Source organism: Misgurnus anguillicaudatus, chromosome 24 (genome assembly GCF_027580225.2).
Source record: "Misgurnus anguillicaudatus chromosome 24, ASM2758022v2, whole genome shotgun sequence".
Lineage (NCBI taxonomy): Eukaryota > Metazoa > Chordata > Actinopteri > Cypriniformes > Cobitidae > Misgurnus > Misgurnus anguillicaudatus.
The window spans coordinates 33,406,389-33,418,625 of record NC_073360.2 but is presented as its reverse complement, the minus strand read 5'-3'; the positions used below and the strand labels follow the sequence as shown (position 1 = coordinate 33,418,625).

Below are 12,237 nucleotides of genomic sequence, written 5' to 3'. Positions count from 1 at the left end.
CTACGCTTGCCTTTCTTTTGAACTTGCTTTATAACTTAAACCGAAACTAACAAAACTCTTTTTGTGAAATGTTTAAAATTGTCTTTACGACAGAATTCTGTACTCAAATTGCAGACAAATATATAATATATAACACAATCCCATTCATGTAGTATTGTTTGTCTGTATATGCTTTTGTTACCTCGCATCAGAATGAACACACAGCTGTTGTTAAATTTGTATTTATCTTCATCTTTTTCTGCTTGGAAACAGAACGGTCCATTGTCATGGGGTTTTACGTCATCAATCTCGACCGTACAGTTTTGTTCATCTGGGTTTCCAATGAGTCTTGTGCGGCCTTTGAAGTTGTCCAAGACGTTGCTCGGTCCGGTGTGGTACATGTAACCTTTTTCTGAGACCCAATGAGCTCGAAGTTGTGTTGCAAGTACCTCTTCCATGTTAAAAGTGCAGGGTATCACCACACAGGAACGGGTTAATGCAGTGATCTTGGGTGCCACATCTGCCTTATACAGGACTTCAGCTAAAAAGGTGCATTATCAATATTACTACACATTTAAAATACATGTTATTTACATCAAAAATTCTGAATTTGTGCATATTTATCTTATATATATCTGAAAAAAGCTGGAGGTACTGTAAATGCTTATATAAACAAGTTTTTGCAAAACATAAAAATTCTAAAGATTGCGTAATTGCACATTGTTGAGTCTGTGTGTATTTAATGTGAACGTTAATAAATGATTTGTGATTTTTGAGGAAGTATCATTACTGATGACCTAGACGTTCAAGGAAATTATATAAACAAAGTTAATACATAACACCTACTTTTCTTTATGTCTGTTATGTTCACTGATTTGGTTTCATACTCTGAAAAAAATAAGCAACAGAAAACAACATGAATGAGATGTGAAGAAATTATTAATCATGCATTGTGTTTTTAAATTACTCACGTTTCACATGTAAGTCAACAGATGCTGTGATGTCCTGTCCAGAAAATTTTGCAGTGCAGATCAATTTCTTCCCGTTGTCTTTCTTTTCCCCCAAAAATATTATGGTGACCAATTCGAACCCTTTAGGTTGTTTCTTTACATATTTCACCGGCATGTCCTCATAGTTCCAGGAGATTGTTGGAGGATTATTCTGGCAGGAATGGTGGACGGTACAATTAAAGTCCTTTGCAACGCCCTCTGTGACATCTGCCAGTTTAGGCTCAATTTTTATACTATAAGGAATACCTGAAGTAAAAAGCAGATTGGAAATTGTAGCAATTAACACAATTCAAAACAAAACACTGTAACATTTTGCTGTACTTCAAGAAAGAATTCACTTCATATCTCTTAAAAACTAAACAATATGAGTATGTACCAAATTATTAATATAATTGTGACTATTAGTATGTATCAGTGACTTAAACATTAACGCTTGCATTTATTTGTTCACTCACATGCAGAATTTTTGTTCTTTGTAGCTCTTGTTGTTATGCCTCCATAATGTGTTACAGTACACTCAATATCTGAGCGTTCAGCCTTCACAACACCGGTGCGTGTCCGAGTGATTTTCCACAGACCATTTTTGATTTCAGAATCATCTACTTTATCAGATCCGTCAATACCCTTCAGATTGAGGTTTGGTTTGCTGTATGGACAGCTGTGTAAGGTAAAACATGTCACTGTAATGCTGTCACCGGTCTTTTCGCCTCCGTAAATATTGATGGTGGGCTGCGGCAGATATGCTACAAGGGCAAAAAGGTTAGAAATGACATTATTTTAAATATATTAAATTCATGCTTTTTTATAAAATATTCATTAGAGCGTCAACGGTGACAAGTTGGCCCAGTTGCTCTTAATAAGATAATGGCTGTTGTTGTACCACTATCCACCTCAGCTGAAGAATAAATTAACAATACAGTAAGCATATGAAACAAAAGATTATTTACATACTGTCAACAAGAATCGTGGAGGTGACGTCATAAAACTCATAGGTGCGCCATCCAACATTTTCTGGGTCAATCCATGCATACAATGTCTCTCCATTGTGGGACAGATCCACACTTTTGATCAGCAGACTGCAACTCCATTCTGATGGGTCACCGTATAAATCAGTTTTTCCTCTGAACTTGCCAATGACTTTAGAAGGATACCAGAGATCGTACACTAAAGGGTAACCTTTTGACACCCACTGATACCACACAACTCTACGTGGGTTAGTGGGTGGATATGAAGAGTAAGAGAAAGAGCACGGTATAACCAGACAGGAACCTTGGAGGCCATGAATTTCCTTTGGCATTGTCACTTGCCATGCAAACGTCTCATACAGCAGAAAAGCTATAAGAAATATATTAGAGAATTGTAGTAATTATTGTTTATTAAATACACCAGCAGCCTAGCCTGGGTGCCAGCCGATCTTAGCCCCGCCCACAAGAATTTGAGAACGGGAAGATCGGTCTGGAGTTTTTCCGTTGAGGAGCTGCTATGCTAGGACTAGAGCTGGGCGAACCAATCAAATTGTCAGGGCGGGCTTTATACGATGATGGACAGATAATCAACAGTAACGTAATGAACCACGTCACCAAAGAGCGCGTGTGTTGAATGGCTGCCGCTGTAGAGTTCAGATGTGTGGATTCTGACATTGAGTCTGTTCTAAAAGATATCGACAGAGCATTGATTTTAAAAGAGGAACAGAGAAACGCGAGCAAGGCATTTGTTGATGTTTTTGCCGTCCTTCCTATTCGGCAAAAGTTGGTCGCAACTGAAATGGCTAACGTTATCACGGCAATGCAACTCAGCGTGCATGACGAGATGGATATAATTAGCAGTCGTTGCCAGCTTCTTTTCGGAAGCCCGGAATCGTGGTTGCTGAATAAGTGGAGGAACATGCTAGGCTCCAATATTTTCAAGCAAACGTAATGGGTATCGTCGTGGATGAAGTTCACCTAACGTACAAACGGTAAGAGATAGTCTTACTCTATGACTTAGTAAATACTTCATGTTGTGATATAAACGAAATGTTGTAAACATAATAGGTGTTGATGTACATTCGCTAACTCAGTATAATCACAATGTTAGTGTCATTGTAGCGAAATACTTCGGTCAGGCTGCAAAGACGTAATTTCAAAATACACTCACACACACACTCCGTTGCTCTGATTGGTCGTAGGTCTATCCAATTGAGTGCAGAGGCATTTTTCGGTTGAGACACGCCTCATAATTATAGCTCAATGGAGCGGTATCAGACTCAAATTCTGACTAGAATTGAGTATGACAACGTCAGGCTACCAGCAGCCACACTTGAGAAAAGCTACTGGTGTCATGTTTAGAGTTTTGTTATATGTCAAGTTGTGCTTATTTATCTAGCCTATTGACATGAATGACAAACGAATGCACTATACCTTGAAAAAGTAAACGAAGTAACAAATTCATTGCTTCAGGTCAAAATGATGCTCTTCTTTATAAAGAAAACAGAATGTTAATAATTCTGGAAAAAAAACATGTACAGAAAATACAGTGTACAAGCCACTCAAGCCAGGCGTAGTCATTTCCCATTTTGTCCTTTGCAAGCTGTGCTACCAGAAACTTTACTATAGTAAAGTTAACAAAATTACAAAATATTGTATTAATATTTATTTTTTACATCCTCTCTAGAGGGCAGCACATTCTCAGATAAACAGCTACAAAAAGATGTACAACTTTTTACCTAAAGAGCACATATTAGTACCTCAACGGTACATAACGGTACCTTAAGGGTATATATCAGTACTCGAACCATCCCAGTGACAGCTTTATACCTTGCAAAAAGTAAGACACTCTAGGCATTAGTATTTGCTATTTCTGAAATAATGGCAGTATATTATAAAGATACTTTGATTTAAAAAAAAAAAAAATATATATATATATATATATATATATATATATATATATATATATATATATACACACACAAAGAGAGAAAAACATGTTATTGCCAAACTATGGTATCTCCGTACAGCCCAGGACATCCTGTTAAAGATTTCTCAGGACTCTATCATGCATGAAGGGTCTCAGAAAAAAAACATTATGTTTGCTAGCTGTGAAAGAAACTGAATTGCTGTCGCCCAGGAGACTACAATATACAGGCATACATGCAAAATCTTCTCTAAATATTAGATGAAAATATAACATACCTTTATTATTTTCACGTCCCCTGACCGGTCTCCTACATAAGCAAATGGATGGAGAGTCAGCCTTCAAACACTGCAAAATTAAAGAAGTGTGGTAAAACAAGAAAATTTGAGAAGGGGAAGTGAAAAACCTCTCTCTCAGAATGCTTCATTTGATTCTTCGCCAACCAAAATAACGCCCTTTTCTTGACATGTTTAAACTTTGACAAGTGAATCACCCACCATGTTTCCAAAGACATCTGTTTTGTCTGTTGTAAAATCACTTAAATATGTTGGGTTTGTTTTAAAATGCAAAGACGCATGACATTGTAAAAAGACTCATTAATTACTGCACCAGTAGCCACTCCAGATTATAAATTTAGCTGAGGTAGATTCTGGGTCGCTTCGAAGGCTATCACCAACTTATGATTGACTACTAGTGATATTATAAGTTATACATTTAAATGCCTAAACGCATAAAGAACACTCAGCCGGGTCTAGTGTCTTTCCGTAATTCAGCCTGACAGTAGGGCTCTAATGCTGATTAATTTGAGTGCTTTATCATTAAAAATGCCAAAAAAGCCAAAGCTTTATGTCATCCCAAGACACTTTAAATGCCCCATTGAATGACTTTCATAATTGTTAAATCTGGCATGTCAGGGCAAAGTTGTTTGATGATCATTTCCTCATTAGCTTACAATCTTTGTGTGTGTGTAGAAGTTAAAACATTTCACTAGTCCCTTTCACACATACAGTCTATACTGGTAATTTCTGGTAAATTGCAGTTAACAGGTCATGGGTAAACGGAACCTTTCATGTAAATCAGTGCTGGCAATTTACCAGAAAGAGAGGTTGTACGATTACCAGTAATTTACTGGTAAGCGCTATGTGTGAACACAAAAATATAAATTACCGGCATTTAGAACGGACGATGTCAGACCGTGCTGACAGCTTCGGGCCAATCATAACGTTTTAATACAGATGCCGCGTTTAATCCCCGCACTGTTTATGGACATTTCCACACACGGAGCCCTATTCGCACGGGATTAGTATTACCTGGTGACCTCTAGTGATTTGTAATAATTACGGAGGTTGTCTGTGATCTTAATCCCGTGCGAATCGACCATGTCTGTAATTTGTAAAGTAAAAATTCCTCCGCATATCACCTACCATATTTCGCCGAACACCGAGGTCCTCTGATAATGTTAGTCCCGTGCGAATTGGCATCTCTGTACTTTGGCCAGCATCAGGGCCGTGCACAGGGGGGTGGCCCGGTGGCTAAAGCAACTGCCCTTCTGCCCTAATCGGCTGAGGTGCCCCTCTTGCCAACCCCAGTCAAAGTGTTCTGTAACCGCTCGTCTAAAGATCCACTGTTTCTGGTAATCCACTTCGTGATTTCCCGCCCGCTCCGCAGCATCTCTCACATCTGTGTCCACTCTTTGAAGGGCGGAGACGACAGTTTGTTGTATTAACAGGTAGATTCATTACATTACCTCAGTTGTTGAGCTGCTCAATTAGTAATTTGGTAGTGTGAAGCCGAGCGAGGTCGTGTTCTATATTTATTTTTGCTTGCTTGTGTTCTCGTGATCACTACTTAATTTCTCGTTATCTCAAGAAACAGCAGCTTGTTTTCTCGTGATCTCGACATAACAAAAGTTGAATTCTTGTGATGTGATTAAAGCTTACGTGTACTCAATAGAACATACATTTTATACATATTTAGCAAATTAGCATGGATGAACAAATGAGATTTTACTTAGATCAGATTCGCTCAAGATGAAACAGATTTGCCAATAATTGACTATTTGATAGCGGTGAATTTAGGGACCGTCTTTAAAGTAACTCCATATACGTTTCTACTTTAAACAGCATTAAAATGGAACAACTCCCAGTCAACAAACAGTCACAAAACCAACTGCAAAGTGTTTGTGGTTGTCAACTATAATGCACACTTTTTTAGATGTTCTATATTTACTCAAACAAACTGCCAAATACCACCGAAGACAGAAACGTGCACAGTGCACCCCAGAGACGGTCCCCAAACTCACGAACATCAAACTTTATTTATTTATTAAATCTATCGACAATTAGCTACGCGTGCTAACAGCGAAGACTCCATATGCATCAGCAGTCCACTTCAAAATAAATGAAATATTATGGACAGGAAATTACATAATGGCATTTGGATTATTATGTCTGGATAGTGAGAAAACAACTTTTGTTATCTGGAGATCATGAGAAAACAAGCAGCAAAAATATGGATGACCTCTTTCGGCTTTCCTATGTTTTTGTATTTCTGTGGATGATTTGCTCTCTGTCTTCTTAAAGTGCTAACAACTTAGCAAACATTTTTAGAATTACAGTGATTGTCTAATGAGTAATGTACCCGATGAGATTTAATATAAATAATACCAAATTTGCTGTTGTTGGCACACTTTGTCGAAAAAAAAATAAAAAACAATGTTTTTTTAAAAAAAAGACAGAGTTGGAAGGGAGGATGCAAAAGCTGTTCAAAATTGCAAACATGGATTCAAAGCTTCAGCATGTAAATCATATAGAATATTAAGAAGTTTTGTCACACTTCTAAATCTGGTTATAAAGTCTATTTTCCATTATAATCACTTATATTATTTGATACTAATCTATAACACATCATATTGTTAAAACCATATAAATTGTGCCCCCCGTGCCCCCTTTTTAGTTTGGGCCACTGCCCCTCAAAATGTCTGTGCACGGCCCTGGCCAGCATACCTGTGCGCCTTTAAAATTGCAGTATTTGTGCACGTATATATGTACAAAACTAATGCAATACACAAGGCAATACATATTAATGTAGGACATTTTCAATAATATATTAGTAGATAAATTAACTTAATTAAAGTGTGAAATTAAGTTGGAGAGATCATTTTTAGTCATTTGGCTTTTTTCATCATTTCAGAACAAGCTTAACTGCTATCCATAATAACTTATATCCTGTGTGTTCCTTGGTCGAAAATATGTAGAAATAGGCTACATGCAAGTAAAAAGGTACAGAACAAAAGCTCACGCGGAGCGAACGAAAAGCCGTTATTAAAGCAGACTCTCCGAAGAGGACGTGCTGAAACAGTCGAGTCGGCAGATGATCATCGTGTTTATGTTTCACGCAGATTTGTTAATGAAACACTTGCATATCTAAATGCCCAGGCGAGAGTCAAATGTTCAGTCAGTTATTAATACAGCCATCGGCGTCGCGTCAGGCTGCAGCTCTCGTCCACGGAGCGGACAATGTTGATACACAAAGAAAAAACCTTTAAAGGGTTTTATTTAATGCTGGTAAACAATCAGTTATTTTTGATGCCTTATGTATTTGTGTTGATCGGTTAGATTAAAGTAATTTTAAATCTTTAAAACTGCCTCTAGATGACGCTAAATCTGTCATTTCGGTTTTACTTTTTTCCCCACACATGTTCACTCACTGTATGATTTAACGAAATATGATTTGGTTAGGTACCTTTTACAGCGTGTCGCGGTGTTGCGTAAATAGTGTTATGCAAAGCCTCAACAATATATCTGGGAGATAAGTCAGTAAATTTAAGTGAAATCACAGGCTTTGCTTATCCCGTGCGAACCGGCCACACGAAACTCAGACGTAGGGATGTAATTTCTAAATCACACAGGTCCCCAGATAATACTAATCCCGTGCGAATAGTACATAAGACACATGTTTGAGCTGTTTCAACTGAAAATAACTTGCACTGACAGATCTTAAAGGGGTCATATTATGACATTTTTTTAAAGATGTAACATAAGTATTTGGTGTTCCCAGAGTGTGCATGTGAAGTTTTAGCACATAATTTATTATAGCATGTTAAAATCGCCACTCTTTAGGCCTGAGCAAAAGTGTGCTGTTTTGGGGTGTATCCTTTAAAATTCAAAGGAACTGATGAAATGGAAACACTGATCGAAATGATGGTGGTTTGTTGCAATTGAAACTCAATTGTGCTGTCAATTGTTTTTCTCTCCTTCTTTCTCGCTGCACCAAATGGCCGTGCCGTGACTGGATAGTGCAGATTAAGGGGCGGTATTATTGTAAATGTCCTTGCTACCTCACAAAACAGTTATCGGGTTGATCTTTTTCACGTTCAATAGGTTGATACAAGCACTGGGGACTCAAACATAGCACTTAAACATGGGAAAGTCATATTTTCATGCTATGACCTCTTTAAAATAAGCCATTTTATTTATTTAACCTTTATTTTACCAGGAAGTCTCATTTAGATCAAAATTCTCTTTTACAAGAGAGACCTTGCCATGGTAGCAGCCATAACACAATATAGTAAAAACATGCATACATACAAAAATCATGCAAAAATCATTCAAATACAAGGACCTCTCAAGAAAAACAACTACCTGTCTCCTGTACCAGTTTTTTTTAAATGGTCTTAAATCTATTAATTGGTGTAATCTTTTGAGTTTAAGATCTTTTTGCAAGTCATTCCATACGGTAAATAGTATGAAAATGAAGTTTTCCCCAAATCTGCCCAAACCCTGGGTACATTAAAAAGCAACCACTTGGAGTAGCATAGCTGGACGTTTACTAAGTATGGCTTTATATATAAAAATATACCAATGCAGTTTTCTGCGAGTGGTTATGGATGTCCAACCCACCAGATCATAAAGAATGCAATGGTGAGTAAGGGACTTTGCATTTGTAATAAAGCGTAGACATGCATGATACACTGAATCAAGGCTCCGTAAGATGGAGGAGGATGCGTGCATATATAATATGTCACCATAATCAATCACAGACAGGAAAGTAGCTTCCACAAGTTTTTTTTTTCTTTTTGCCATTTAAAGTAAAACTAGATTTATTTATTTTGAGCTTCTAAACTAGATTAGCAATATATGCATTGAATAAAAGTTTGTCATCTATCCATACCATATACCCAAGTACTTTCAATGTATTTACCATCAGATGTAAAACTGTTAAGATCATCAAGCAACTGTGGGCGAGTTTTTGAAAAGACCAAGCAGAGCATTTTGTAATGACATTGATTTGTCTCAAGATACCAGTTACGTCTTTTTCTAAGCCATGTTTATTAAAGATGCTTAAACATCTTATTTTAATTGTGGATTAATATATTGGTGGGGCCAATCTGCCCATACAGATGAGCTACGCCTGTTCTGCACTGGTGCTTTAAAGTTCAAAACACAAAGACGTTTCATGTTTGATCATCAATTATATGATTTATTTATATTTAATTTTCAGCATTAGAATGTTTTTATATTTACAATGATGCATACTTTGTATACTTAAGTGAAAAGTTGGTCTGATTAGCCAACTTGCTCATTAGAGCTGAAAAGCCAAAGAGAGATGCAGATGCCAAACAAATCAGAAAAAGTTACAATAAGTACACTGTAAAACCTAAAAAGTTAATGTGAATTATGTGCATTAAAATATTGATGCTATTATTTCCTTGACATATCCAAGACATAGTTGTATTTTTTAATATTAATTAAAATATATGTTTGACTTTTTCTGTTTAAAACACTGTATTGAGCACATTTTGTAGGTGATGTGGAGCATTTTCATTTGACGTTTCCATAAATGTTGAGATCTTCCATATTGAATCTTAAAGTATAAATTCAGAGACAAAGAAGTAAGATTAGTCAATAACATTCAGACACCATCTGAGGTCAAAAATTGTTAATTCACTAAAATGGTGTAAAGTAATGATAATGATGGATTATATACTTACAATGCAGGATTTTCGCTAAAGTGCACAGGAGACAATAAACAATTAAAAAAGAAAGTACGTTTTATTAAATGAATTAATTTTAAGGTAAATTTAATTTTAATTAAACATGTTACATCTGATTATAATACAATCTGAATATTTTTATTTGCCAGATGGCAAAGACATATTCAACTTTTCAGTAAACAAACTTTAGCATAATCATATCTAACTTTTAAAAATAAAGGTGGTAAATGTTTTTCACAGCAATGCCAGAAGAACCATTATTGGTTCCACAAAGAACCATTAAAGTAAAAGATTCTTTAAGTAAAAAACATTTCTTATACACTGACAATGAATACTTTATATTTGACTTCTATTACTAAAATCCAATAATAGAAACATTGTATTACTATAAAAATCCTAACATGTAATACTCATTTTAGGCTGTAGAGGCCGCCATTATGTTTCACACACAGTAAATTCTGGGTCAATGACGTATAATGGTCATCACAAAATAATACTCCAGTTTACTATAGTGTATACTACGGTATCTACTATAGATTTTTAAGTGAAAATGTTTTACTCGTCACTCCCACCTTCTTCCCTCTCAGATATAGTCTCATCTTTCATTTGTTCGTTTTCTGTATAGTTTATCATTTATTACTCTCTGGTTCATATTAAAAGGGTTGAATAGAAGACGCTGATGTTTTCATATTTTTAAAGGCAGGGTCCATGATTTCTGAAAGCCAGTGTTGACATTTGACAGTTGACATTGAAACATGCCCCTACCCCAATAGAATCTGAAACTTCTTTTGATAAACCTGCCCCACACATTCGCAACACAGGCAACAATGTCGTTTAGTAGACACGCACCTTAAAGCTGATTGGCTACAAGTGTGTTTTGGTAGTTGGCCTGACTTCCTTTTTCAAAGTGTTTTTCAGAAATAGTGCACCCCGCCTTTAATGTCATGCAGAAGTCTGTTTGAATTCATAACTCTCATCTTGTGTTTCACATCATTGTACACTCTCAGAAATAAAAGTACAAATGGGGACTTTTAAAAAGGTCCTAAAATGTACCATTTTGGTACAGATATATAAAAGTGTACTTTTTGACAAGGTACCCTCCCAGTGACAACTTTTGTACCTACATGTACCTTTTTCTGAGAGTGTATAATGTACTGATTGAAGACTTGTTTACCGTTTACCTCGCTTTAGCGTTAATAGTACAGGTTTGGATTGCAACCTTTTGACGTAATCAAAATGCACTGTTATTTTTAAGAGTGTAGTAGACAGATACTCCATTCTACTAAAATACTAATTATAGTTTTAGAGACTGACTTTAGAGATGCACAATACCTCTTTGGTGATGGTATATGGGTTTAAAAAATAGTCTCGTGTGCTGATGATGCATACAGATTATTTGACCTGTGAACAGATTGACACATACATTAATATCACAACAAGAAAGGTATTATTAAGTATTTATAAACAGATTTATGTATAAGTACTTAATCCCGGATGCATTTAGATCAGCAGACGATTAAAATTCTAAAAAAAAAACATATGGTGTGAAAGGAACAAAAATCTAATTTTATATCTTGCATGGTTCTGTGTGATTTGGACATCAAGTTATGCCCTGCCAAGAAAGTGGCTGGAGCACAAATTTGGTGTAAATAAAGTTATATTTCCACTTTTTACACATTTTGATTGCATTTCTAGCGAGAATTTTGTATTGCTGTTTTCCATATATGGGTTTAATTATTACAAAGGCACTCTCTGTTTATATTTCAAACAAAATTCTGTTACGCCGCCAGTAAACTGTAGGCTGTCCAAATGTCAGCTGCCTTAGTTTTTGGACGCAGCCTATGTAGTTTAATGACATTTTTTATACTTACATTTTCAAAATCGCATTTTTTAAATGATCATCATACGGAACATAACATTGTTACATTGTAAATTGTGTATTATAAAACGTCTCGTTCTGGTTCTTCATTCTGATTGGTAAAATACCCCGGTAACCCCACGGTTCAGACCGCATTACAGAAGTATCACTGCGCCACTGTTGCTGCGTACTGATTTATGAAAATAAACACTACAGCAGCCACTCTTGATTCTGAGGAACCACTTTGTTTGGCGGAAGACTAATATTTGTACTAATATAATTACGCTTCGCGTCGTGCCATTTTAAATGAGCCTTGCCCCATAGAAAACGCCTGTGCTTCTGGATCATGTTTAGATATGGCTTCTTTTTTGACCTATAGAGTTTTAGCTGGCAACAGCGAATGACACGGTGGATTGTGTTCACTGACAATGTTTTCTGGAAGTATTCCTGAGCCCATGTTGTGATTTCCATTACAGTAGCATTCCTGTATGTGATGCAGTGCT

General features: G+C 36.3%; 1 protein-coding gene and 1 long non-coding RNA gene across 2 annotated transcripts in view; both read right to left on the bottom strand.

Annotated features, from left to right (window-relative positions):
- Positions 1-4,320, bottom strand: part of LOC141361735 (uncharacterized) — an 80,947-nt gene extending 76,627 nt beyond the window's left edge. The window contains exon 1 of the mRNA XM_073863442.1: positions 4,160-4,320. The gene's annotated coding sequence lies outside the window, so the exon portion shown is untranslated. The remainder of the gene's footprint in view (positions 1-4,159) is intronic.
- Positions 4,321-9,029: 4,709 nt separating this feature from the next.
- LOC141361739 (uncharacterized) lies at positions 9,030-11,312 on the bottom strand. Its single transcript, XR_012367897.1, has 3 exons — positions 11,209-11,312; positions 9,874-9,888; positions 9,030-9,746 (listed from the first exon to the last, which is right to left on the bottom strand). It is a non-coding gene; the product is annotated as an uncharacterized lncRNA (long non-coding RNA).
- Positions 11,313-12,237: the final 925 nt, after the last annotated feature.